General features: G+C 43.2%; 1 long non-coding RNA gene across 2 annotated transcripts in view; it reads right to left on the minus strand.

Moving 5' to 3' along the window:
- The window catches only part of LOC147051238 (uncharacterized), a 49,575-nt gene extending 28,484 nt beyond the window's left edge, over positions 1–21,091 (minus strand). For both annotated transcript variants that reach the window (XR_015067301.1, XR_015067302.1), the window contains exons 1-6: positions 21,036–21,091; positions 20,721–20,827; positions 17,166–17,271; positions 16,741–16,918; positions 14,766–14,916; positions 3,669–3,853 (exon numbers count right to left, since the gene is read on the minus strand). This is a non-coding gene — a long non-coding RNA (uncharacterized LOC147051238). The remainder of the gene's footprint in view (positions 1–3,668; positions 3,854–14,765; positions 14,917–16,740; positions 16,919–17,165; positions 17,272–20,720; positions 20,828–21,035) is intronic.
- Positions 21,092–27,234: the final 6,143 nt, after the last annotated feature.

The raw sequence follows: 27,234 nt of genomic DNA on the forward strand, positions 1-27,234 counted from the left end.
ATTTTCTCAACGGGACAGAACAACAATTTGCAGGTTATCAAGCGGTGCCGTGTGCAAAGTAGATCGCAAACAAGAAGTGAGGAGTAGAATCAAATTTGACTTGAGGAAGGAACACAATTAAGATGCGTGCAGACAATAAAACAATCAAATCGAGCGGCCCTGCTAATTGTTAATGACTCAGCAAGTTCTCCGAGCTTACCCGAGACACACTGAGGCTGGGATCGTCCGGTACACGGCGACAACTCACGAAAACGTGTTCCCGTTTCAATCTATGTCGAACTATCAAAGCCAATTACAGATCATTGCCAGTCATTTGTGGACAATTAAGTCTTTGGTGCTCGGTGTGAGTCCAACACATTGTGCAAATGTCTCACCAACAAAGAATTACAATCAATTAGAAACACAGGAATGCCTTTGCTTCCTGCTATGCCGAGCTATTTCCTCTGACATTTTCTTATTATTATGTGTGTGTGTGTGTGTGTGTGTGTGTGTGTGTGTGTGTGTGTGTGTGTGTGTGTGTGTGTGTGTGTGTGTGTGTGTGTGTGTGTGTGTGTGTGTGTGGGGGGGGCATTGGAATATTAAATACCGGACTACTTGTTTATCATTGGGGTTATACGTTCCAGAGATGAGAATAATTTCATTTATTATTTAGATATTTATATAGAATTTGATGCTTACTGCATAATTCAATACAAAACATGCAAGTGAGGTGAATTGTTTTTTTTTTTATCATTTATAAAAAAAAATGGGAAGTGGATCCGTGCAAAAAAAATAATCGCATAATAACTCACAATGGCAACATTCACGATTTCTTGTCTCGTGATGTAACCGAAGCAGTTCTAAGTGTGCGCTCACCATTGCACCTTGTCCTCTAAGCAAAAGTTGCTGACATTGTTGAGGGATGAGAGCTAGCTAAACACGCCTCACACTTGATTCTTTTCACATCAGTGTCAACAAATTAGTCACGGGATCCCCCGGCTGAGATTGACGTATTTGTTTGCACCGCCGGAGCCGAAGTATGCGCGGGAGAGATAGGCATCCTCCAAACAAATATGGAAACCCAGCTTATTCCACACGTAATCATCGGCCGGCTAACTGTAGTGCCAGATATCGGCCGAGCTGTCCTGGCGCTGATAGAGCCGTGCGGCAGCTATAAGAAATCAGCCCGAATGTGTCGAGGCTAGATAAGTGGACTTGCGTGTCTGCAGGAGATATATTTACACTGAGCAGGTAGCGGGCAGGCCACATCTAATTGACTCTGCAGCAGCAGTGGAGTGGATGAGGGGCTTACAGGGCGGCCGACCGACCGGCCGGCCGAGAGCGGAAGATTAGTGCTGACGTCTCTGCCACATCAATTAGAACCCGCGGCTCGGGCCGGAGTGGAATCGCCACCGCCGGCCGGCCCGGGCCCTCCTGGCGCGCCTGGTTCCTGTGGACTGGTGGTCCAGACTCCCCCGTGGAGGGAGGTGCCACAGAGAATTTCACGACAAATGGCCGGATGTGTCGGTCAAAACGGCCACGTGGCCCGGCCCGGTGGGGGGCACGCTGGGCGAGTAGCGCCCTGCTGTTGTCTTCACTCTTCACATTGCTTCATCTCACATTTCCAGTGTCTCGAAAAGAGGACGCTATCAGCTCAGCACTTATCTGTATGGTGAGCATGAACTGAAAAGAATGAATATACCTTCCGTTCATATCAAATAAATATTTCCCATTGAAATGAATGGACATGCCATTAATCGGTTCCAAACTCCATCAAACCAACACCATTTTTTGGTCACCATTACATTCCGATTAATTTCGATTCAATGGCCCTCCCCAGACTTTTTTTTTCTTCTTCTTTTAACCTTTGCGATACTCTTATAAAACACTTCCTATTCTCTTCAACACTTTTCGTACCCGCTGAAATTCATATGACCCACCAAACCCAAAACGATCACAAAAAGTTCCTCAGTCGGAGCTAACACGAGTATACAAATGCACGTCACGTCGCGTTGGCCACCGGGCCAGAGCCGCATGAGGCCATCACAGAGCGTTAGTTAGCCTCTCCGCCTCCCTGTTGCCGCTGACAACAATACATCCAGATCGGCATCCTTCCCGGCGGGGGGCCGACATCAGGCATTAAGCGTTCCAGACTCGGATAGCCCCAACACCTCCGCCTTGGTCTTCACCTCTTAACACGAATGTTCACAGACCGTCAAATTGCATTTTGCCACACCTCTGCTATACGCAAACCAAAATGTTATGTTTTGATGGGTGCGTTTGTTCTTTTGACGCAAAAAAACTTGAAACCTATATTTAAGAATCAGGAAGTAGGAATAAAATGACAAATGAACAGAACTGGACATTTTTAACAGGTTGGCCTTGATTTACTCTACATCACAGGTATCAAACTCAAGGCCCGGGGGCCAGATAAAAATAAATAATTCTGGTACTATAGATTTAAAAAAAAGAAGTGAAATCTCAAAATGTCTGGCCTAAAATTTCATGACATTTCCATTTCCTGAGTGAGAACAGCACTAAATTGCAAAGTGACTAAATGAAAGGAGGTAGGAGGCTCCTGCTTGGCACCAATTATCCCTCAGATGTAGCAGCTCATATGGCTGCAGGGCCACTTATATCAGGGCTCCTCTGGTCCACAGTGGGTCTGCACGCACGCACACACACACACACACACACACACGGGTCCGGGTCGGCGTTTACAACAACAAAGTGCAGTTTGAGAAGCCGGCCAATCACAAGAATGCCACCACTTCCTGCCTTTCATGCCGTGTGCCTTTTTTCTAATCAATTATTAATCAAAGTCCTGTTTTGAAAGTCTAACTCAAAGACACGTCTGCCGCACTGAAGTGTGTGTGTGGGGGTTTTTTTCTGCCGGGTCGCCTTTTTCGGGGTTTCATTTACGATGCTCTTATGTGTTTGTCACGAGGTGGTATTATGTGCAACTGAAGGTGATTGATATGCAAAAAAAAAGATGGATTGTGAGCGCGATTTACAGGACTACAGTTTACTCGGCTGTCAATATAGAGGATTTTTTTTTCCCCTTTGAAGATTCATAAAACACCCAGCTAGTACATTAAAGGATAACCTTACAAGATGTTTATATATCATTTCATAGGGAATTTAAGCATATAGTACATTTAATGCTAGGCAGATGTCAATTCCGATTCACGGCCGGACAAAATTTTGGTTAATTAGCACAAATTTTTGTGTTTTGTTTTCAGCACTCTTTAATTTTTTTACTCCATTTTGTGAAACATACATGAATGAATGAATGAATGAATGAATGAGTGAATTGAACAGTTTTATCACATTTGAATGGAGATTGTGCTGCTCCTACTGCAATTGTTCTTTGCAGATGATAAAGAATATATTTTTACATTGTTCATATTTTGCACCACCTGTTGTTGCCAAATATCGCTTGCTCAAAGAGATATGACCACCACAATAATGCTATTTGTTAGCCTGTCTATGATGTTTCCCAATAGCTGTTAGCATTAAGCTAGCAGACTTAAAATCAATGTGGGTTTTTTTTTCCCCCTCACATTCTCATTTCTTTTTTTTAATGGAAAATGCAATGAATACCTATGACTGCAGTTACACCTCAATTCACCCGTTCGATAAAAAATTCATCCACTGTTTGGGTCGAAAACGCCAACACCTCCACGCACCTTTTATTGGGAGACAAATTGAAGCGTGGGTCCAGAGCGGGGCGGGCAGCCAACGCGGGGAATCTATTGAGCCATCCCATTCCGGGCCACGGCGGCCGGCGGATGCCTTCAAAGGCGGCGGCAACAATGCGAGTGACATCGGGTCACGGTTTCCTCCTCGCGGCCACCTGGCTGATAGAATTGTTCTGCGGGGAGATAGAAGAGACGTGTGAAGCGCTGCTTTTTGTCACGGCCATATCTGATGATTGATGGCTGCGCGGCCAGTGTGAATCTGCCCTTTTTAAATAATTTATGTTGGCCATCGCTATGGACAAGTACTTTATAACGGGGTTGTTATTTTTCCATTGACTGCAGAGATCAATACTTTAAAGACATGACATGGACCACTAATGAAGTACTTAAATGGCTCTCCGGAGTGCAAAGCGTTGCGGTGTTTACGCCGAGCAAAGAGTGAAAACAGCTTTATTGCTCCTCTTTGGAAAGTGAGACTTTATTGGACACATAAAAACAAGTTGCGGGACACCGTCGGAGTCCCTTTTCAACGTGGCATTTAAAATGTGTGCCGCATCCCCAAAAACGCCAGAGATCATAAATGACTTGAAAATGTTAACGTGCAATTTATATTTGTGCGTAAAAATTATGCAAAGCGTGCTGTTTTGTATCATTTGAGACAACTATTGATAGAACGCAATATAAAATGTGCTTGGAATACACAGAGCAAATTCTGCTTTGTAACGCTGACTATCGAATTGGAATAAATGATCAAATAAAAATAACAAAATAAATCTCTTATGAATGGAAAAAAAAAAAAACTGCAGCGCCACGTGTTTATTCCTCCGCTTACCAAGAGACAAATTAGCTCGACAATGCTGTTTGAATTCTTATTAAAGTTGATTAATTCTCATCATTAGTCGATCACACAACAGCTCATAAAATACACTAAATTGATTCCTTTACTGTGATTAATATGTGAAACACTTGAATTAACATCGATAAATCAATTTGTGAATCAATGACATGATGGTGTTTAAATACAGAGCTAATAGTGTACATTAAGTAGTGGCGCGCCAGCTATCGTATATCATTTGGTGGACCCAAGACGAGGAGCAGAGGATCATCCTAAAATTATCGCAACAACTGATGGAATTTAAAAACAAAATTTGAAATAAATGTACAAACAGCAGATGAAAGCAGATCTTCCTCGCTGGATGTACAATTGAAAATACGAGAGCAGACAACGAAGGCTGCGTAAGTGGAAACGCTCCAAACTCGAGATGTTTCATCCAATTTAGCGCCGGGAGAAGACCTTGTAGACCGCTACGAACAAGACTGCTATGGAAAAATAAAAAAATAAAAAAACGCTCAAGGACTCATATTGCCTTTACAAGGCAGGGCCATCTTCAAGCTGCGGATCAGTCAACAGCGTTAACATGACAATCCTTGGTGAAGAATTACACCTCTGCCCATCTGCGCGCTCTCATTAATAGCACTCAAACTTGTAATGGCTGTCTGATCGAGTGGCCGTACGAACTGCACAATCGATGGGTGTGATGGGGGGGGGGTGCTATTATGCTAATGCTAACAGCTAATTTATTCAAAAATTATTTGAATAAAATGTATTATTTGTGAGAAGAATTAGGTGGGTAGTAAACTCGATTAACCGCTTCAGTCATTGAATGGACCTGAATGAATATATTTTTTTTTTAGTTCCACAAAGATGGCACTTGATATTTATTATTATTGATCAAAAGGCAGTCCAAAATAAAATGGACGAATGGAATGAACCGGTCCCTGCTTCACAAAAACTTCCTTCAGTTAAGCCCAATAACAAGTGTTTTGAGTCAATAAAAAGGCGAAATTAGCGAGAGGCATTAATTACGGCTTTGGTGCGCGGGCCGTTTCCAAACCGGGCTTTAATGAAATGCGGCGTAATGGAGACGGCTCTCGGGGAGAGCGAGACGTTTATGAGGGGCCGGGAGCGCGGCAGCTGCCTTTCCCCCTGAGAGATAGAAATTTATGCCGTATACCCCGCTGATTGTCGAGAAGGTAAAGAACCAATAGCGGCGTGTTGGGAGGTTTAATTTAAAGTGTGTTTCTCACTAGGCTGCTCACAACACTTAATTAAACTCTGCTGTTTTGGCAATGACAAATGCTGCCGCGCCGGCGGAAGCCGAGCCGCTGTGACTGAGAGGCTTTTGTAATTTCTCTCATGTGCAGCCATGGCCACATCCAGGTCACAAACTGTAGAATTAAAGAACTAAACAAGATTCAGACGTGGGGGAATGAATGGAGGCTGGAGGAAAAAGGGGAGGGCGGGTGGCTAGCTGGATGGAGTCATTTCTTTGTCTGCAATCAGTCTACATTTTCATCCTTCTCATTTTTTTCTTTTTTTTTGGCGTGGATTTATGAGCGTCTGCGCCTGTGGTTTTCTACCTTCATTGCCTTTCACACTGACTTTTCCTAAGGCCACTTGTCGGCTTGATGGAGGCTTCAACATTTTCCTGAAGAAATGATGAATAAAACGAATGGCGGGCGGGCGGGCAGCCGCGCTGAATATTCCAACCGTGGTGATCTTTGCATGACGATTGAGTTGTTCCCAGCTGAGAGGGCAGCGAGTGCAAAATCTGAAGGTTGGGGGGGGGGGGGCGGACTTACTGTAAGTGCCGCGCACAAAAACACGAGGCGGCTCAGGGCAGTCAACAAAGTGACAGGCGGTGACTAATAGCTTTGTTTCAGGGGGGAGAAATCCAATTCATGCCAAACATGCCTTATTTTGTTTCTGTAATGGTTTGGCTAGTGCGCATTTCATGAGATCCACTTAAAAGTGGAGCCCGGGTCGCCGGCGTCCACCGGCCAGCCTTACCTGATGCTGTTATGAAGGCGCAACTCGGTTACACTAGCAGGAAATAACCTCGCGAGAATGCCTGCGAGGCACAAACGGGAGCTGGAGCATTGCATTCAATAATGTAGCCCAAGTTCTTATGTTCCTTTTTTATTACCAGAGTGAATTGTATTATGTCTTTTTTTTTTTTTACCTTACATGTTTGTGAGGTTTGATCACAGCAGGGGTGCGCTATCTGAATAAAAAGGGAGGGGGGGGGTTAATTTGGGTTATATATATATATGTGTATTTTATTTTATTTATATGGTGTTGAGCGAGGTTTAGTTCTTAAGGCGGAAGGATTTTTTTTTTTTTAAGAATACACTATGCAAAAGTAAAAAGGGGTATTCTGCTTTACATAAAATTTCTGGAATAAACATTTAAATTCATCAACCTCTAGGGGGCGCCATGTCGGACATTGTTGTCCTGTTGTCGATTAAAAAATACATCATTAATGCCGTTCATGTTTCTACATAATGTCATGTGACCAAACCCAAAAATTTGCGGAGAACCAAATTGATATTTTATCTTTTTCAAAATTATTTAAATATTTGTCAAGTCTATTTTTCAACGGGTATGGATGAAACTATAGCCAAGGCACCAACTGTATAAGATTTTATTCTTTTTTTACAACTGTATTTTTTTTTTCCCATTCCTAAAAAGGATGAAGTAAAACATTGGATGTAAAATGTGACGTTTGTTGTGTTGTTTCAAAACAGCTCCCACGTATTTTGCTGCGTAAATGCCAGAGACGCACATGCAGCGGCATCCGTTGGAGTTAACAGTGCAGCACTTTTGTGTTCACCAGCACAAATCATTAATCATGAGGCCGGCCATATTCTTGTAGCGCCGCCCGTGCTTTCATTACTGGGCCTAATTAAACAGTTCTGTGAACTGGAATCTCAGATTCCTCTGTTACAGATTATCATTAATTACGCCCAAAGTGCTCGGAGATGTTGGACTCAATTATATTGCGCTCAAAGCTGGCAGCGGCGTGATTCATCGTTGGGAGAGCGCCACAGTCTCTGGTTATCGCCCACCTCCACTTTTGTAAATTGGGCTCTGCCAGCCAACAAACTAAGAATTATGTGCTGCTTTTTTTTTTTTCATTACAAACATGTTGGAGGGGCCCAGACCAATTAAGGCCAGGAGATTTGGTGGGGAGTGATGAGGCGGTGCACTGGTGCACGGAGTCGGAGAGGGAGGGGGGGTGCGACTGTGACAATGAGCTTGCAGTCGTGACTTTATTACCACATAAAAATTCATCCTCAATATCCCAAAGTTCTCATTTTTTGTACAATTTGAATTTGGACTTAATATGGCGGCGGTGGGAACGACCGGATGTACAAGTCGGCTTGGAGGTTTAAATTGCGATTCCTGCTGGAGCGCATATTGCTTGAAGGAAAGTGTCAACTTTTCATAATGTTTGTGTATGACAAGTAGGTTGGGAAGCTGCTAACAATGTCAATATTACTTCTATAGCCCGATATAGGGAAAGGGGGGGGGGGGGGGCTGTGTTCCAATGAAAGAATGCGCGAATGAGATTATTGGCTGAGGGTCAGATGACGGAGACGATATTTGGAATCAAGTTGCCACCTAAGCTGGAGCCTTAGCCTTTTCGCACAATTTCACATCTCATACATTTAATATATATGAAAATCAGCCTCGGCTTTCTGCATGTCTTTTATAATATCACCTGGAGGGATTTTTTTTTTTTCTCTCAAAGTGAGATTCCAGTATTGTTTTTTGATCAACAAAAATCAAGATTATTTTTTTTGGCTACATTTGTTTTTCCCCACAATCCTTTTGGTGACACAGCAGCGGCAGCACCGGCAGCAGCTCATTGAAAATGTAATACACTACTTTCAAGTCACAGGTCAGCTGGCAATCTGAATTTTAAAAGGATTGTGAATAATATTCTGTTTTACTTTCAAAATGAACTATGTGGCCTCCATCACGAATCCAATATATGTCTTAATCTTCCGGGCTCTTGAAGTCGGCGGCTCCGGAACAAGGCCTTTGACTCCTCAACTTAATAAGGAAATCACTTGTTTTCTCATCCGTCCTCCCGGGAGTCGACAAAGCAGTGACGCTTTTCTTATTTTCAAAGTAATTGATGAGGCATACAATTGTAATGCTTTGCCAAGACAAAGGGAAAAAGGGGGGGGGGGCCTCCAGTCAAGTGGAAGCTTCTAGTAAGAAATCATGCAAAGAATCGGGCGTAGAAGAAACGAGGTCGACATGCTGCATTGGGAATGTAATTGCACACGTTTTAGTCATAAATTCAGAAAGTCAGCAGGGTCTGTACTCTGGGCTGCCTTACCCGTGGAAATCTCAATGGCTGCCAAACACTTTTGCTTGTTTGGTGAAAAGCCACTCAGACGTGTTTCGCGTTATGTTGATTTCCAGATGTTAAAGTTGCGTCCAAATATTAAAACGAGCGCGTTTGCTGTGAACTAAACACGGTTGACAGCAGCGGGGAATTTAAGCGTTAATTACGCACTAACCTTTTCAGTACAGATATTTGGACATGTTAGATGCCACTACTGTGGAAAATGAAAGCATCCAATGAGCAATCAGTATCCACTCACATTAGCATAGCATTGCGCCCCAAAACATGTCACGGAGATCCTCCCCTATTTATCCCAAAATAGCCGCTTAACTTTGACTGATATTAATTCTTAGTACATGAAGCCGTCGAAAGCCCTTCGCTTCCCCCGTTCCGTCTCTGTCAGGAAATTACAAGCGACAGACTTTGTGATGCCCCCAGTGTGCAAATTCCTTTTCTTCTGTCAGATTACGCCATTTGATATGACGTCGCCCGCCCGGCATCGCGGCCTCCCGTGCCTGCCAAAAAAGAAGGGACCTGTCATGCAGAGGGGGGTGCGAGGATCATCCCTCGGACCGATCCCGCTCGCTGTCATCTCCCCCGACCGTACGAGTCAACACAAATAAAAGTGAAGAGGCGGAAGCCGTAATGGCTGGGAGAGAAAGAGAGCCCGGGCTCGTGGCGGCCATTACTTTTATTCAAACCTCACAGATGACATGATGTGAAAAATGAGCCTGTGTCTTGTCGGGTGCCCATTAGTGAGATAGCGCATTATCTCCCCTTTTTCACATTGAATCTCCTCCCCGCACGTGGCGGCAGATGCCGCCGCTGCCGACTCGCTCACTTTTATGGGCTCTTGACTGCCATAGTCTTTTAAATACCGGGGTGGGGGGGTGGGAGGGGGCGAGCAGCAGGCGGGGATGACGTATCGCTGTCAGTGCTCTTTACCTCCCTGACAGCTGCTTTCACTGGATCACTCTTTGAGGCTTCTTTCTGAAACGGACAGCTAATGTCATTCCTCTCAGAGGGACGTGCGGCGGCGGCTATTGCGGCAAAGGTGGCGAGAATGTGGCCGCGCAATTACCGGGCAATTTACGAAGGAACAATCCGCGTGCTGTTTCGAGCGTAGGAAATGTATTTGTGTCTAATATGAGTCAGGCGAAAACTGCTGGCAGGAATCGTTCTAAGTATCTGTAATTCGATTTGAGTGACAACAGAACTCGGCTTTAAAGTTGGCTAGCTCAATGCTAAGACATAATGGGGGGGGAATCATAGACAGGCTAACGAATAACATCGGTGTTGCCGATTCAAACACAAAGAGTGGAGCAACACAAGCAGACAGACAGAACAACACTTGTCATTTCATGGACTCATTATGTATTCATTGCTAATCAATGATTGCTTCGGAGGGGGGCACACAGAACTGTCTGAAAATACTCGAGTGAGCAAGAGACTTAAAGTGAGTCTACAAAGAGAAATACATGTGGCGAGCAATGTTCAGGGGTTGTGGTCAGTGGCAGGGAGTCTTGGCTTCTTTCAGGCATGAGTGTGAACCACAGCCGCCCGGTTCAATCTAATCTCTGACAAGAAACAACAAGCCTTCGGGAAGTCCCCGAGGGGCCCTCACAAGGCTGCACAACATCACAAGGAGCTCCACTCAGGAGGACCTCCCATCTACCGCACAAGAGTGTGTTTTGATTTTATAACTTCACTGGAGGAGAAGTCCTCAGTTTTCCTCCAGCATTGCGGGCCCGTTTGGACTCCCACCCCCTCTGCCCCCACCTGTCAGTTTTCCCTAAGTCCAAACACACTAAACATGATCCCTAGTGGCCATGTCCCGAGACCGGTGAACAACAGAGATGTGAACGGCGCTGTCACCGAGCATACCACAATCAGCCCAACAAAAAAAAAAGACGGGAGATCTGAGGAGCAATTACAATGTGGCAGTGAACAGGAGCAAAACTTTGGTGCGAGGACACCGGAAATAAATGACCCACCGTGGGAATTTAGTGCTTCGAGCAACTGCTAATCCAAGGCAACGATTCGCCCCATGTCGGAATAGCAGCAGGGAGTGTTAACAGTGTGTCACTTTGTGGACAAAGACCAGCAGGAAGCATAATGCTAAATATTGCTACAAATTAGCCCGTTTAAGTAAGAATCGGAATTTAGCGCCGATGCAAAGCGAGTAATTCAACTCGAAACTGAGGCACGATGGTGCTAATCACCTGACACACCTGATATTTCAAGTACTTTCCTCTCACGGGTAGCAACAGCTTGCAATCTGTTTGTTTAGCGCCGACGCGACGGAAGCCAAGGCATGTCGCAACACGGAATGAATGCGACTGCGAGATGTCGCCAGCTGCGCATGATATGATGAATTACAATCAGATGTTAATCAGCCAGAGAAGCGCCTTGTTTACACTGCGGACGCGAGCGCGGCGCGGCACGGCGCAGCTTGGACGCTTCTACGGATTCTTGCGCACACAGGGATAGACCACCGATTGCAACGCTAATTAACTTTTTTTTTTCTTCAGTATTTTGTTTGACGAACAAAAACACATTTCCAATAAAATGGTCTGTCTTTAAAGAGACATTAGTAAAGTTTGTTCATGCATCGCTAATGACTATTTTCATCTGTTACCCTGCCTTTGAATGCACGTGCGTGCGTGTGCGTGTGTGTGTAGAAAGCAAACAGCTACAAGAGCAGTAACAAGGTCAATACTAATGTAAGTACCTTTTTATTTCCCCAGCCACTCCATGTTGGATGTGCAAAGTGTGTTTGTCCCGTAAAGCTACTAATGACCATAAAATCCTTATATTGCTTTTGTATTGATTTACTCATCCACAGGTGGATGGTGGATCCATAGCCGGGTACTTATGGTATTAATTGTCACTTATGGTGTGTGGCAATAAAAACATGCTATGGAGCTGCTTATCACCATAAAGGTGGATTTGAAGGTAATTACTTTTTAGGGTTTTCACAAATTGAAAATAATGGCACAGCGTGGTACGCAAACAAAACATAAGTTATGAGAATAGATTTGTGCTGACACAACATCAAAAAAACATGACAACAATATGGATGACTTTGAAAACTATTTATAGTGGATATAAAGTCAACACAGCCCTACCTAATTAGAAGAAAAAAGCCTACTAGAATATATGAAATTCAGAATTTTTTTTATTTTTAATTAATTAATTGAAACTAATTTGCTAACATGCTTCAAAACGCATCAGTTTCCGGCTTATCATCTAGCTAAAAAGTGAAAATAATAGGGCAAAACAAGTTTAGCTGCTTTGATTCTGATAAAGCAGACAAAGCCTCATTGTGATATATCGAAAAAGTGAATATGCATCCATTCGGATGAGAAAGGCAATATACGAAACGGGAATATATGAAACACGAGCAAGGAGAGTAAACAGAAAGAGCGCAAGGAGCGGAAATCGACGCTACGACTAAATTGCTTTGACGCCGCAGATGCGCTTTTGACAGTGGCAATATTCCTCTGATACGCTGTTTAGTTTTAATAGGAACCCTCGGCTCAAATATGAGCCGACAAACATGGCAAGACAAACATGATGAAATATACGCCACCAAATAGAGACGCGGCGGCACTGCGTGGGTGAAGCCAAAGCGCAGAACAAACAAAATTCTCATATAGCTCCGAGCGCGGCCGAGTCGCAGCCCAAACACAGCCTGCGATTGCCGCGACTTTAGCGTCGGTGGCCGCCCGTCGCAGATTGAAATCGCGGATTTTCGCCGCGTACGCTTTTGAAGAAAATGGGTGGATTCGGGATCAAGAGACTTTCTGGTGGAATTTAAGTCTGTTTGAGGATTAGGACTTCTTCATCCTGTACAAAGCCAGCCGAGAGCTGCGCGCTAGCCCTCAGAGGCCCGCCTCACTTGCGCGCGGTACACACAGATGCAGAGGTGATAAAACAACACCAGGGCCAGCGAGCGGTGTTTTGAGCGAGGGGCTTCGGAATAAACGAGGGGGGGAGGCGAATGGAAAACTTTTTCAGTTTTAGGAGATAAGAGAACAAAACTCATTCAAAGTTACGGCAGAAAGTACAGGTAGCAAAATCAATACACATGCATTGAGAATTGTATTATGGACATTTTAAGAGCACGTATGTGTTTTGTCCACATAAAAATATTTTTGTTATCCATCTGTTTAGGAGATGCATGCGAGTAAAGGGGGGGAAATATTTTTTTTTAAATTGGACCCAAGGCCTTTAAGCTTTTGAGACTGAGTAAGTGTGACTCTTGACACCCTCGCACTCGTAGAGTCTTTGAGCGCTTCATCATCTTGCAGAGAAAAAAACCAACTGGCCAACTGACCGAGCGAGACGACGAGCAAATGGAGCAGCGATAGGCTCTTCTCCTGCAGACCGGCACGGCGGGAGAGCGGGCTAACTATAACCACATCAATGGCGAGCTCTCACAGCAAGGACACCTCCCTCAACTTTGAAAAGAAAATAAATTAAACAACAAAGGGGGACGCTGACATTCATGGCCAGTTCAGTTTTGTGCACAAAATAGCTGCAATACACACACGGACACGACAGTCCATTTGATAAGGATTATTGATTCTGTTTTGCTGAAAGCAATAAAAAATAATGCTATAGGCTAACATTACTCCTGTGATTAACGGCGCTATTTCTACGACCTGTGTTTAAACATTCTGTCAGTTCTTTAATGGTTTTTAATTGCCAAAACATCGATGCTAGTTATGTTAGCACGTCCAAGTCATTTTGTGTTGTTGCCATTAAGCTAGGAGACTTTAGATAGAGGCGAGGTGCAATAGTTGAATACAAAACTAATGCTAACTCTTAAGCTAGCAGACTTTAGACAAAGGTAAGGTGAAATAGTTGAATAAAAGAGTAATGCTAACGCTCAAGCTAGCAAACTTTAGACAGAGAAACGGTGGACTAGTTGAATACAAAAGTAATGCCAACTCTCCATGGTATTTCCACAGACAGGGAAATTTAGACCGCCTTACCCCCTTCAGCCTAAACCTGGACACAAGCGGGTAGCCATCTTTGTACTTCTCCCGGCATCACACACACATAATCAATAATGGAAAAATATACAGTGCGAAAGGCCGTAGTGGCGGGCGCTGGCTACACGCGGGCGGCAATGACGAATGATTTTGTGCCACTTCTGACAGCGAGGTGCACCCGGTGAGAGGAGCGGAAGGCCTTTTTAATAGCGCGAGGAGAGAATTAAATCAAAGGCAGGAGGAGGGCCTCCTCCGGAAGGGAGACACGCCGCATCCTTGGGCTCTAAATCACAGCTCTTCTTAAGACCTTTGCCATATTTCTACATTATACAGGGAAAGCTGTCACCGCTGTCTACGGTAAAGTTTACAAATCATGATTTATCTCGGACGGAATCTCTAAACACCTGTGTGGGGTAAAATAAGCATCGCCCGCTGGATTATTTGTGGGCCACAAAGTTTTCTTTGGAGTTCTGAAAGAAGTGCGCATTTTGTAGGTATACTCGCTGGTCTCAACAATCCAAACGCTGTCGTTTTCTTATTATGATTATTTATGAATGTTCCCCAAATTAATATTGCGATTTAGGTTTAATATTTGATTATTTAGTTCTTGATCCTCCTCCATGATTTTTTTTTTTTTACAAACAAGCAATACATTGATTTTTTTTTTTTCAACAAACAATATTAGATTTTTTTATACATAATTTTTCACACATGAAATATCTGCATTGGTCTCGCCGTGTGAACCAAAGCACCTCGTTCATGGTCTCCGTTTGAAACCCGATAAAATACATCGTTTAACTCTGCCAGCTTTAGAAAACGACAAGAAGCGGCCCAAAAAGCTTGGCAAAGTTTTCCAAAGGTCAAAAATTAATCAAACTCATTACCTGAGGAAGAGAAGGATCTCGGTTGCTGCAAACTCATTTAGCAGATTTTTAACCTCTATTTTCTTTGCAAAGGGCTGAAGATTCCCAAAGGAGGGGACGTCCATGACTGCTCATTTACAACTGGAAGTGAATCATAATTATCCTCTGCAGCCTGCAGGAGACAAAAACAACTCTGTTAAAAGAAGGTGGGGAAGAAACAAAAAAAAAATATGTTATTTGTACACAACATCATAATATGTCCTCATTTTTCTGGTGTCATTTTTGTAAGCTGTGACAGAAGCCCAAACAAGCCACTTTGTGCTGTGCAAATGGACAAAAGCCACTGGGGGAGAAAATCCTTCCGAGTTGCCAGCGAGTGCCAGTTTCTCCCACTTTTATCCGGAAAAGAAAAGCGACAGAGCAGACGCTGAATGAGGGGAGCAAGTAAGCCAGGAACGAGAGGGCACTCAGTCTCCCCTTTTCTTGCACCTGCTGAACTTTGGCCAAAAATATATAAATAGATAGATTAGATAAAAAAAATGTGCATTATTCAACAACAACAACAAAAAAGATTAGATAATAATATGAGGTGTATTCTCTGCAACAAGAAGGAATGGTCATGGGGGGTGGGGTGGGGGCAAACACATGATGGGAAACAAAAGAACAGTTCATGCTCTGAGGGAATTCCGGGCTGTAAATGTGCACAATATTGCACATTATATACATGTCATTTATGAGTGCACTCCAAGTGACGCAGTGTCAAATCTGTGTGACAGATTTAGGTGAATGCTGGTGAATGCAGGGGCTGCGTGGGGAGAAAGCGGCTTAGGGCTAACTCGCGCCGCCGGGACCAGATCGAAAAGCAGGCAGCGAGGAGACCGCAAAGCCACGCTACAATTTCACAGTTGCTTTTTTTTTTTTTCTCTTCACCTTCTTGTGTGTGTGCATCTAATATTACTTCAGAATTGTTGTCTTTACTGAAGGCAAAAACAATGTGTCGTTAGCAAATGATACAAAGGTGAAAGTGTTGTCATACTGTAATTACAGCGACGTCAAACGGGAACATACGTGGTCATCTGGTGACCAAATCAGAAATGCATGAAGTAATCTCAAGTGACTTTACATGAGAAAGTCTCTAGGTGCTGTGCAGTTGGAAAGAATCCCGGTTGCAAGTGTAATGTCGCCCTCTTTTGGAGACTGACGCAACGAACACCCCGGAATAGATTTTACGCACACCAAAGGTCGACAAACTTTTTTTACACTATGAACTGCCTGTTAAAAAAAAAAAATCTCGCCACATACCACCACCATGACCTACTTTGAAATAAAGTTCACCCAAATAGTAGGAACATTCAACTAAATATTTTAAGTTTTGTTGTAAAAAAAATAGTTTCTGCATTTCACAACAAACAAGTTTACGTAGTGATTCTTATCAATGTACCTCGTTGGTATAGAGAGATAAATAAATACAAATTGAAAAGATTACTTGGAGCAAATAACCAATATTTTTTAAACCAATTAAGTGTGCATGTGCGACCTGTATAGTTTGCAGGAAGACCCTGACACCTAGTGGACAAATAATAGACTGCAGCGCTGCAGACACATCTTGGTCATTTAAATGCACCGAGCTCCATCCATCCATTATGGTGTTGAAAATGGATGATTCTGCAGATCAGGTCAATCGCCACCAGGGGGCATTATAACCTCAAGTACTGACTGCAGTGCCTTGCAGGGTACAATCAAGTTTACTTTACTACGCCAAACTAAGGAGCAACACAGTGTGGGGTGCTTAGCAGATTTGCCTCACAGTTATGAGTTCAAATCACAGCACTGGATTTTCCTTATACTTGTTTGTCCTTCATGTACACGTGCATGTTAATAAAGATACATTCATTCAGTTGATTTTTTTACGAATCACAGCCTCACAATTGTAATTTTGTGCTTTGGTGTGCATGTGACTGTTCCTTTGTTTGTATATACAATGCATGCAACTGACCGTCTTCGAGTGGAGGGTGATGGGGCCCTGACAGTGGGCGAGGTGGGACCTGCCTGCAGGGCTCTGACATGATGATAAAGCTGTCATGTTGCTACAATGGATTTGATGTGAGGGACAGCTGCAGCTTGTCAACTTGGACAGTAGCTTGACTCACAGCCTCCAGGATCATCTGTGCAAACTGATGAGCAATTACATTCAGGCCATTAGAAAAATCATAATCTAATCGCAGCAAATACTCAATAAAGTGAAAAACTTCAATGTGGGAAACTAAAAAAATAATAAAAATTGACGGTCAACCGAGCAGCACATTACGTGATGGTTAAACCCAATAAGGAGACATTTTCAGTAGACAGCAAGTGCAGTAAAAAAAATGTCTGCCCACTGAGATGGCTTAAAATAGGTGTTTTTTTTTTGTTTTTTTTTACCTGACATCGCCTTTCGAAGCAGGAACGTGGCAAGATTTTCCCCAAATTGCAGTCTGCCAAAATGCCAAATCTTGATGGAATGGCCACTTCAACCTGAGCACAAAGTCTGGTAAAAAAAAATAAAAAAATCACTAGTAAGGTCGCAAGCGTTCTCTAAATCGACACATCAAAATTACGACTAAATCCCACGTTTTATTTTTTATTTTTATTTTATTTTTAATCCAACCAAGATGGCGGCAATGCTTGTGATAAGAGCATTTCACCAACAGAGAGCAGTGTTGTCATAATCATATGCAAACTACAGTCAAAAGATGAAAATAAATTAGAGATGAATTGAGACCATGATGGACGCGGTTAAGTTGCAATAGTTTAAGTAATATGTATGGAAATCGATGAGCAGAGTGGGACCAAAAACTTTAACAATAATAATAACAATAATAATAATAATGGCTCTGTTAAAACAAATTGACTCCTCAATTCCATTCACATAAAGAAATATCGGACTCGTCACGAAGAGGGCACTCACACATTTCGACATTGTATCGATACTATACCTCGAGCGATAATGATGTGATCAATCACAAAATTGATATTCTGTTCCTATTCCAATAAAAACCGCCTAGAACACTGCACTCATACCAAGAGGTGTTTCTAAGATTGGCAATCTGATGCAGTGTCGTTATTTACGTGCCACAGCAAACCCACACAAATACATTTGCTACTATATTTAAATCCCATTGATTAATTCCAGCTTCACTCAAACAATTGTGTTTTATTTCACATTTTTTTTGTGGCTTTATCACAGAAAATGAGAAGATACACAAAGTACACCATGGATTTGTACTGACGTCAACATGGGGATGTCTGGAGCAATTCACAAGCTACTTCCACATCGTGATTCTCCCCGATGTCACGTGAATTATTTATGGTGGATTTGGAATCGACAGCAGGTTTACAGTGGGAGCAGCGAGGGGGATTATGCAGGAAGCCGAGAAACACTTCCCCGCTGTGAATGGCGGCCCGCACTCGGCGTCAGAATGGGAAATCGTCTACACCTGACAGGGCTCGTCTGACGAGAGCGCCGCGTCTCGTTATTAGCGCCTCATTATGTCGTCGACTATGTGTGCCTGCGAGTGTGTGCGGGAGAATTATTAGCGAGTGAACGTGCAACTCTCTGGCGTGACATTTTCTTTTTTGGACGACACTTATATGGGAGATGTACGATTTCAAAACTGACCAATCGACAAGGGAAGGGTCGAGCTCGGTCTTTTACGAAATGTGACAACTGGCTGACCTTTCCCGCGAGTCTGCCGTTGTCTCACAATGTCTTTTCGCCTTCTCGTCAACTTTCCTACTCTGGCTCCACTTTGAGATACGAGTGAACGGACTTGCAAGCGAGCAAGCGGCAGAATTGGCCCCGGTTGAACTTTTGTCTTAGGAAAGTCTCCTAGCTTAATGCTAACACACAACGCAAAACACAGCAGACAGGCTAACAAGTAGCATTCTACTGGGAAGTTCTTTTATGCCACTCTCTTCTGCCACGTCAGTACGGCACGTGCGCACTTCTGCGTAACGTTCGTGTTTGGATACGACCGTGAAATGCATTTTCTATTGCCTTCGATCACGTGTCTATCAGGATACATATTGATTTTGAATCGCCTTCGAGCCCTTGGCTAAAGAACAGCCCTCAGTAGAACAGTTGAGTGGAGTTGACTAATATACCACCGCTGTGGTCTTATGGTCCAGATTCTTCATTTCAGTGCAGATGCAATGATTTCAATGGGTGGGCGGGCAAGTGAAAGAAGCCGACCCGGCCTTTCACTGACAAGATGTTAATTAGCACAACTGCAATGACCACACAGCCTGGGATGAATGTGCGGCTGCTGCTGCTGCTGCTGATGCCGCTTGGCGGTCTGCTCCATTGTAGCCCCTCTTGGAGTCTCATTGACTCATCCGGCAGCAGCGTTTCCTAGCAACGCCTCTTCAATGTACTGTACAGTATACTTCCCCATCTCATGGGCACATTTAATAATCTGCCTCGCAATTTCCATGTAAGCTTTGTTAAAAGATTTATGCTGCGCTGTTCTCTCCGTGCAGACAGGAGGCAATTCATGTGACAAAACAATGAATTGCAACACAAGTCCAAGGAAGGCTTTTTTTTCCCACCAACTGCGGTTTTAATAAATGAACATTTCATAACGTGACCTCGGTGTCACGACAAAACCCCCCCGAGTGCGACTCGCGCGTGCGGATGTGACACAAAAGCAATGCCCTCCGCCCTCGCTCGGCCGAGCCGGAGAATTACTGCGCGTTCGAGTGCAATTATGCGGCACATCGCGTTGAAAGACAGGAGTGCATCGGGGGCCTGAGAGCTAAGCAGGTGGAGTAGCCAGAATTTGCTGGTGATGAATCACGTATATTGTTGTTCCCCGAGTCTGGCTGTGAGGTTTATGACCCTTTAAAGGCTCCTCATCACTCGCTTGACAGACAGTATATATTCTCCGGGGGCGGCCTGTGACTCCCGCTGCCTTGTGAAATTGCGATATTGCTTGTTGAGGACGTTGTCGGGAAAGGCTAGCCGCTAAGCTACATATCAGCTGCTAATTGGCACTGCTTTACTTTAAAGCTTTGTTACAGATGCAGCTGTATAAATAAAGTTGTTTTGTATTGTATCGTATTGCTGATTGGCACTTGACTTTCAGCATCCAACATCTTCAACATTTTTGTTGTTTTCTTGTTCTTCCCCCTTACTCAGCCACTCTTTCTGCCTCGCTCCATTCAGCTGTTTCTCTCTGGAGTCTTTCCATCAGGTTAAAAGAAGGAAGAAAAAAAAAAAAAGATGCTGTGTTGACTCCCATCTGGCAGACATGAGCCTTACCACACAGCGCTCAGAAGCTGAATTAATCAACCATCCTGTCAAAAGTAACACCACTGCCAGAAGCATAAGGCATTGTGATAAAGTACCAAAACGCATTTAGCGTATAAAGATCGTAGTCGAGGTGAAATGCCGTGACTTTGTACATTTGTAAATGTCTTGGATGCTAATATATGTTAACAGAGTGTGCCGTTCCCTTTTGGTCGCAGTCATCTTGCATACTTAATCCCTTTTTAGTGTCACTGAGGTGACACTGATAATACCGCATTGAGATAAGATTCTGTGCTAAAAAATGTTTAATTAATATTTTGCAAAGCCGCCCACACCACCAAAACATTCACTACTTAGTACAAAAAAATTCTGACAGTGCATTTGTGTAGTTTTGCTGAGGGACTGATTAGTGCTGAGAATAATGTTAGCTTGCGATGTAATTAGTGGATGTTCAGTCCTGCGGAACCGTCAAAGTCAAACAGCCTAAAGGTCAAACAATTTGGAATTTTAGCAACATTTTATCGAAGGAAATACTAATTTGAGATCACATGACTAGGAATGACACATGCTAATGCTAGGTAGCGCTGTTGCTTTCCCTCGTTTTCGTATTTTGTAAAATAACATAAATGTTTTCAGTTATTTTGATAGGTTGATTGAGTTTTTTTTCTACTCTTTATTGGGATTCTTACCGTGTACAAAATGTCCCAAAGCAGCAGTCAAGTAGTAATCCAGAGGATGAAGCAGCATTAATCCTCTGTCACATCAACCAACCTCTTGGCATTCGTTAGGGCTTTTTCTGTGGAGAGAGGGGGGGGGGACATCTTGTCTCGTTAGCGGCCACTTAGCCACTAAGCTAAGTCAACAAACAAACGCCTTATAAAACTCTGCACTTGATCAAAAACGCTCCCAAATCACACCCGAGTAAAAGTAAACACACTTGAAGTTCATAAATTAAGTCACTAAACAAAAATATGAGAAATATTCGTTATTATTTGTCAGTGTACCTTCTCTGAAAAGTTACGCGATTTACTAGATTTTCTTCTTCTACTACTACTGCTTGCAATTCGCATAAGTGAAGTAGTACAACGCCACCTGTAGGTGACAAATAAAGTTCATATCAAAAACAATGTGTGAACTACAAGGAATAATTGTATAAAGTAAATAAAATTATTTTAAACACCAAAAAGCTGTCATCAGTCACTTAAAATAATTAGCTAGGGCTGAACACTGTTTGTGTAAAAGGACCACCTCGGTTTGTTCAGGTGCGAACTTTCAAGGCCATCTTCATAGGAGAGGAGAAAATGTGAGGAGAAACTGCGAGTCAGCAGCAAGAACACACAGCAATGTGATTAAAGTGGTCCTGAAGGCCTTTTCTGGGAGCAACAGATTAAGACGATATGGCGGTCTCTCATCTTCCTCAAAGCTGGAGCCATTTGAGGTAGGCCCCGACACAGTCCAGCTCGTCTTTCGTCGGCATTTCTTCACAATTACAAACACATCTATTTAGGTGTGAATATAGTCGACGATAATTTGAAAGACTTGATGACGATGGCAGTTTTAATAACGAAGATGCAGATTCATACGTTTGCTGGAGCATTTCGTCTCATTATCGAGTGAGCATTTTTTCTGCTATGCTTGCATTTGCCACCTGGGGGCGACATAACGCAGACATATACAAAGACACATGAAGAGTTTCACAACTGGCTCAAAAATATGTTGTTGGAAAGTATTAAAACACTGTCACATAAATGCTATTTGATCTATTGTGTTTAGCCATATTTGCTAGCATTAAGCCAAACAGACTTTCAGCAAAGCTACGTCGCTCTAGCGCTCTCTCCCTAGCACTCTAGCTCTTTCGCTCTCTCTCTCAACTATTTTAAATTAAACAAGGACCCTACAAGATGATGAAAACAATTATCAATGTTATAATCGATGAATCGTCGCCCCCCTCTGTTATCAGTTCAGAAACGAGCAGACACGGTGAAGCTTGATGTTCTTGAAATTCTTCTCAGCGTTTGATTTGGTCTCATGAAATTTTGATGCCCGTACATCGAATGTGCATCCATCACATTGTATGAGCATGTGCATGTTTTATATGTCATTCATATTGTATGGGCGAAGGTACAGTAGCAGTAGCCTATATGCGAGCAAATGTGCCACAAAGGCCGATTACGTATTCCTCTTCCATATGTCCCTCGTACATCACTCGAGGGGATAATCACATGAGAGGGAATCGCTCTTGACCCCGCCATGCACACGATTTTAAACGATCATAAATACTCTTTTAATTTGATCAAATTAGCGGCTAACTGTGCCGCCTTGATGACAATGAGGTGCGGTTGTAATGTTTGTCAAATGATGTCAGACTTTTTATAGCTATTATTCACGGTAATTTCCAATTTTGGGAGCAGCGGAGCAAATGATTTGATGATGTTTTTGAAGGCATTCAGACAAGCAAGGTTTTGGCTCCCTCCTTTTCTCCGCACATGCACAGACAGCCATTGTGCCGCACATAGATGATGCCATTAGCACAGATGCATTAAACATGAGCCATGAGCTGGGCACTGGAATAAAATGAAACAGATGGTAAGCATATTTTGAGCTGAGCCAGGGTGATTAATTCACACGATGATGACACAGCATCGCCTGCAACTGCGATGAAAACCTGAGTAGAGAAAAAAAACATCTCGAAAACAAAGTTTGACTGGAAGTGATGCGGATCTCGGTCCAGTAGCGCCTTGCGATACGAGTTTAATTTCTTCCACCACCCGGCTCACAACTCAAATGCTTGTATCTGAAATTATCGCTTTGAGTTATTCTGTTAATTTTCATTCATGATAATAGTCTTTGTTTATTATAAACGAAAGTTGTTTATTAAAGCCTAATAGAACTGCTGAACTTTATTCAGCCACATTTCAACCACTTTGTACCTTGAAGGGGTGTGCACACTTTTGCAACCACATTATTTCACGTTGAAGGGTTGCGTAACCTTTTGCAACCACATTATTTGACTTGTTTATTTTTACTTCCCCTCTAAAAAACATTTTCGTCTTTCATTCCAGATGAGTAGTAGATGTTTTTGGAAAGAGCGGCCTAAAAAAAAAAAAAAACGGATTTATTCATCATCGCTGAGCTTTCAGATTTCCCTCCCGGCAGAGTGGCACCTGCATTACACGTGTTCCCACAAGGAGACAACAAAGTGAAAAGGTGTGATAGTCAGCTTGGACAGCAGCATCTTTCCAGATAGTGCTCCGGAATGTTTGTCCTTGAGGGGACGCTTGCCCTCACACTTAACTGTCAGCGTAAATACGAGCAGGCAGAACATTTGACGCGTCATTCCCTCAAGTATGCAGGCTGAGGTTACAAAACACACATACACTTTTCATTGTCATTAATTTCTATTTCATTTCATCTCCTCGCTTTCCCCCGGAAAACTTTCTTCTCCTTTCGATGATGATGGACGGTGACATTTCATGACAAAGCAACAACGCCCAGTCAGCCAAGTCATTAGTTGTCCCACATGAGAATACTTTTGGCAGTCAAACTTTTCTTTCTGACTGTATTAAACATTACACGGAAAGAAATGATTTATTCCAGCTGACAAGCAGCCCGTAATTGAATGTAGCCTTGCGGAGCCAAAACTTCACTGGCACAAAGACGCCTATTTTCCATTGGATCCCAATTATGAATGTTTGCCTCCATTTACTTTTTAGTATGCTAATGACGTACAGTGACACAAGGGTAAAAAGCAAGTTTTAGCGAGCGATAATGAACTGCTATGCTTACACAGCCTGGCTGCTCACATGCTTTCTAATCGACTTCATCAAATGTCTAGACAGAGTTCCTTTGTTGTTTTCCCCCGCATTGGAAAGACTGCAATTCATCCCACTTAACGAGGAACCTATCGATGTGCTTAAGCGCTACAACAGTATTTAATAAGATAACCCACCGATAGATTATTCACATTTACGTTTTAATGAACTTCATCTGACTGGAGATGAGAAAAAAAAAAAAAATGGTTACTTTAAAATCCTCAGCTCAATTTCTTTCCCTTGACCGGTATTGATCTTTGACTACAAGCAATTCAGGTCTTTGGCGCCTACATGACCTCGACAGAAGACGTAGAGAGGAGAATGCAAACAGTGCCTTGCGACGTTTTATAAAATAAGCGGCTTGGCGGAAGGCTGAATTCTTGCGGCAAAGCAAAGTCGAGGCTGCTGCTGCTCTATTTTTCTAGAACATCAAAAATGCATGCGAGGGGCTAGCTAGTGCATCATGAATTGCATGTTGAGGGCTGTTCAACTAATGGATGTGCTCTTTTATATATTTATTTGTTTCTTTGTTTATTTATTTGATATAGACATCAGGAAAAACATTGGACAATCCACGTGTTGCTTTAAAAGTCCTTGTAAAGTGAAAATAAATGTGCCTTGTAAATTTCACACACTACCGAGAAGTGTTGTTGGGAGCTTTGCCAAATTTTGATGATACATTTGCAGCCGATTACGATTTACCGATCACGTGATGGGATCAGAAAAAGAAAAACTATTTGATAATCGAGCAGCCGACTATAAATTTAGCGAGAATTGCAAATCCTCTTTTTGTAAGGCTATGCTAACAGCTGTGCATGTTTACTTGCAAAATCAAACCGCTGCAACGTGATGATAACAAAAAGAGCAAAGAAACATGCCAAAAAAAAAAAAAAAAAAACTATGCCGGTGTCAGGAGCAATTCATTTTGCTTAGCATTTGCGCACGCTCAACTGCTTTTTTGGCAGCATTCGAACACCCGACTACCTGGGGAAGAGTCCAAGACTGTTTACAAGCGAGGTAACAAATGGAACACATTAACAACTCTTGAAATATTCAGCCCGCTGCCAGAAGAGACACAGACACGGCGGCCAAAGACACCAATCCAAGGACGCCGTTGAAGGAGACAGATGAAGTCAAAGTGCCTTTCAATTCAGCGCTTACTGAAAAAATGCAATTAAGAATTAAACCCTTCCTATATGGAATGCATATTGTACTTAGAATAGCTCGACATTTACATTAAGTATGGGATCTGTGCAACATCCGGATGCTGCGTGTTCCAATTGCGGTTGCTAGGTAACAAGGGCTTCAGGGGGATATCCTCGTTATGAAGTATTAAAAAGTGTCACTAATAGCTAATTTGATTCCGATGCATGCGTGAAATGTAAGTATGCGCAGAGCCGGCGTGTGTGTGTGTGTGTGTTGTGGAATTTCAAACAGTACACACACATCGCAGAAGAGGACTGCCTGCGCAAGGTGTGAACTGTTTTGTGAGCGAGATGGGAGAAGAAGAAGAAAAAAAGAGAAAGAAAGTCACGGTCCATGTGTCACATTGGTAGAGAGAGAAAGGCTCGCGTGGTTGCGCTGTACAGTTTATGTGGCGTGCGTGGCGGCCTCTCTCATCAAACAGCCGACGAGCCCGCATCCTGGTGTGAACGGTCTTATTTTTAGAGCGGAGAGCACTTGTTTTATTTCCGTCCTAGCGGCTCTGCCTGGAGCGCCGCAATTATTTGATGCCCCTTGCATGGCCCGTGAAGTCATTTTCCTCAAAGCGTACAGCCCAGCACATGGGCAAACAAAGGCATCACGGAAGGAAGCATCCCTGCTGGTTGGGTTTGTTTGCTACGCAAGCCTACTTTTGGGTCGTTTTCCCTTAACGGATGGCGGGGGGGCTGATCAATCCAAATACACATGACAGGCATCAGCAATGATATAGACATTGATGTCTTTATAGCTGGATTCAAGCTATGGATTCATGGATATTTTCAAAAATGTTCCAAATAAAATGTCGTTTTCATTAGCTATTGTTTTTGTAATGGCATTTTAAGATGATTTTATAATTTGCTTTTCATCACAAGCAAATTTTTTATTTTTTTTTGCCAAAAAGAAAAAATAACAATATTGTAAATTTCGCTTACCATAGAGAAGAGCGTAAAATAAACTGCTTGCATAAAATGAGGCTTCATAAAAGGAAATAAAAACGACCAAGCCGTGGTCTCTGCTCTCAAACACTGTTGGCCGAATGCCATCTGAAATATATAATAAATACATAACAAACAAAAAAACTCAATCAAATACAACTATTATGGCCTGAATAATGGTTTCTACTTTGTCAAGTCAGTCTAATCATCATCTACCGTCCTCAATCGGACATCATTCAGGCAACCGGCAGATCCTGCACTGCCTCTGCCTTCCGAGAAAAATCTCAGGAAAGGGAGGTTGACAGTTGCTCATTGATCTCAATGGCGCACATCAAATGGGAGGCGGCAGATAAGCGAGCGTCGGCCTGGCTCAGCTCCGCCGTCCCACGGACAGAGAGCGAGCGAGCGAGCGGGTGGCTTACGCCGCGATGCGTCCTTCTCGGCCTAAAGCGCTGATAGATGGATTTGGACTGTGGTGCAAAATGAGCTGTTTTGCAGACGCCCACACCCAGTTATCTTACAAATACAATACGGCAGAGACCAGGCGTCTGTTGTGACTGTGTGTTTGCGTGCGACTGTGTTTGTGTGCCTTTCCATCTACTGTGCAAAGACAAATGGATGATGGATGTCTTTTTTTGGAAGTGGGGGATTTAGGGGAGGGGGGTGGGGGGTGTTCGAACACACAAGGGAAGAGGTGTATCCCTCGGTGAAGAGCTTTCTGGAAAGCAGTTACATCATATTTCCAAAGTGAGTTATCAAAGCTCTTTATAAAGGCAGGATTGGTGGCAAGGGTTGATGGTGGTGGTGGGGTGTGTGGGTGTGTGTGTGTGGGGGGGGGGCTATAGTGTAAATGTGAAACGAGTTATGACAGAAAGTGTCAAGGGTACGGAGGAGCCGTCTCCTCCTGCGGTGGTGGCTTTTCCACTCGCTCTGCCATTTTAATCTTGCTCCCCTTCTTAATAGCAGTCTTGCCTGAGACGACTTTGATCACTGTCATTCTGCAAAGTTACACCATTGTGACAAATGCATTATTCATTCCTCCTCTGTGGCCTTGTAGTGCAATTCTCTCATCCGCCTGTCACTTCCCCCTTTTGTCCCGTTTGCTCTCTCACAGGATGGCGCTCCACAATGAGTGAGCCAATGATTCATAATACGCAATTAAAACTATCAAGCCCTTGATAACTCAAACAGGAACACCATTAAAAGGCAAAGACAATAAATGAAAATGGCTATGCAGTGTTTAAAAAAAAATA

Source organism: Syngnathus leptorhynchus, chromosome 9 (assembly GCF_054491065.1).
Source record: "Syngnathus leptorhynchus isolate UIUO chromosome 9, UIUO_Slep, whole genome shotgun sequence".
Classification (NCBI taxonomy): Eukaryota; Metazoa; Chordata; class Actinopteri; order Syngnathiformes; family Syngnathidae; genus Syngnathus; species Syngnathus leptorhynchus.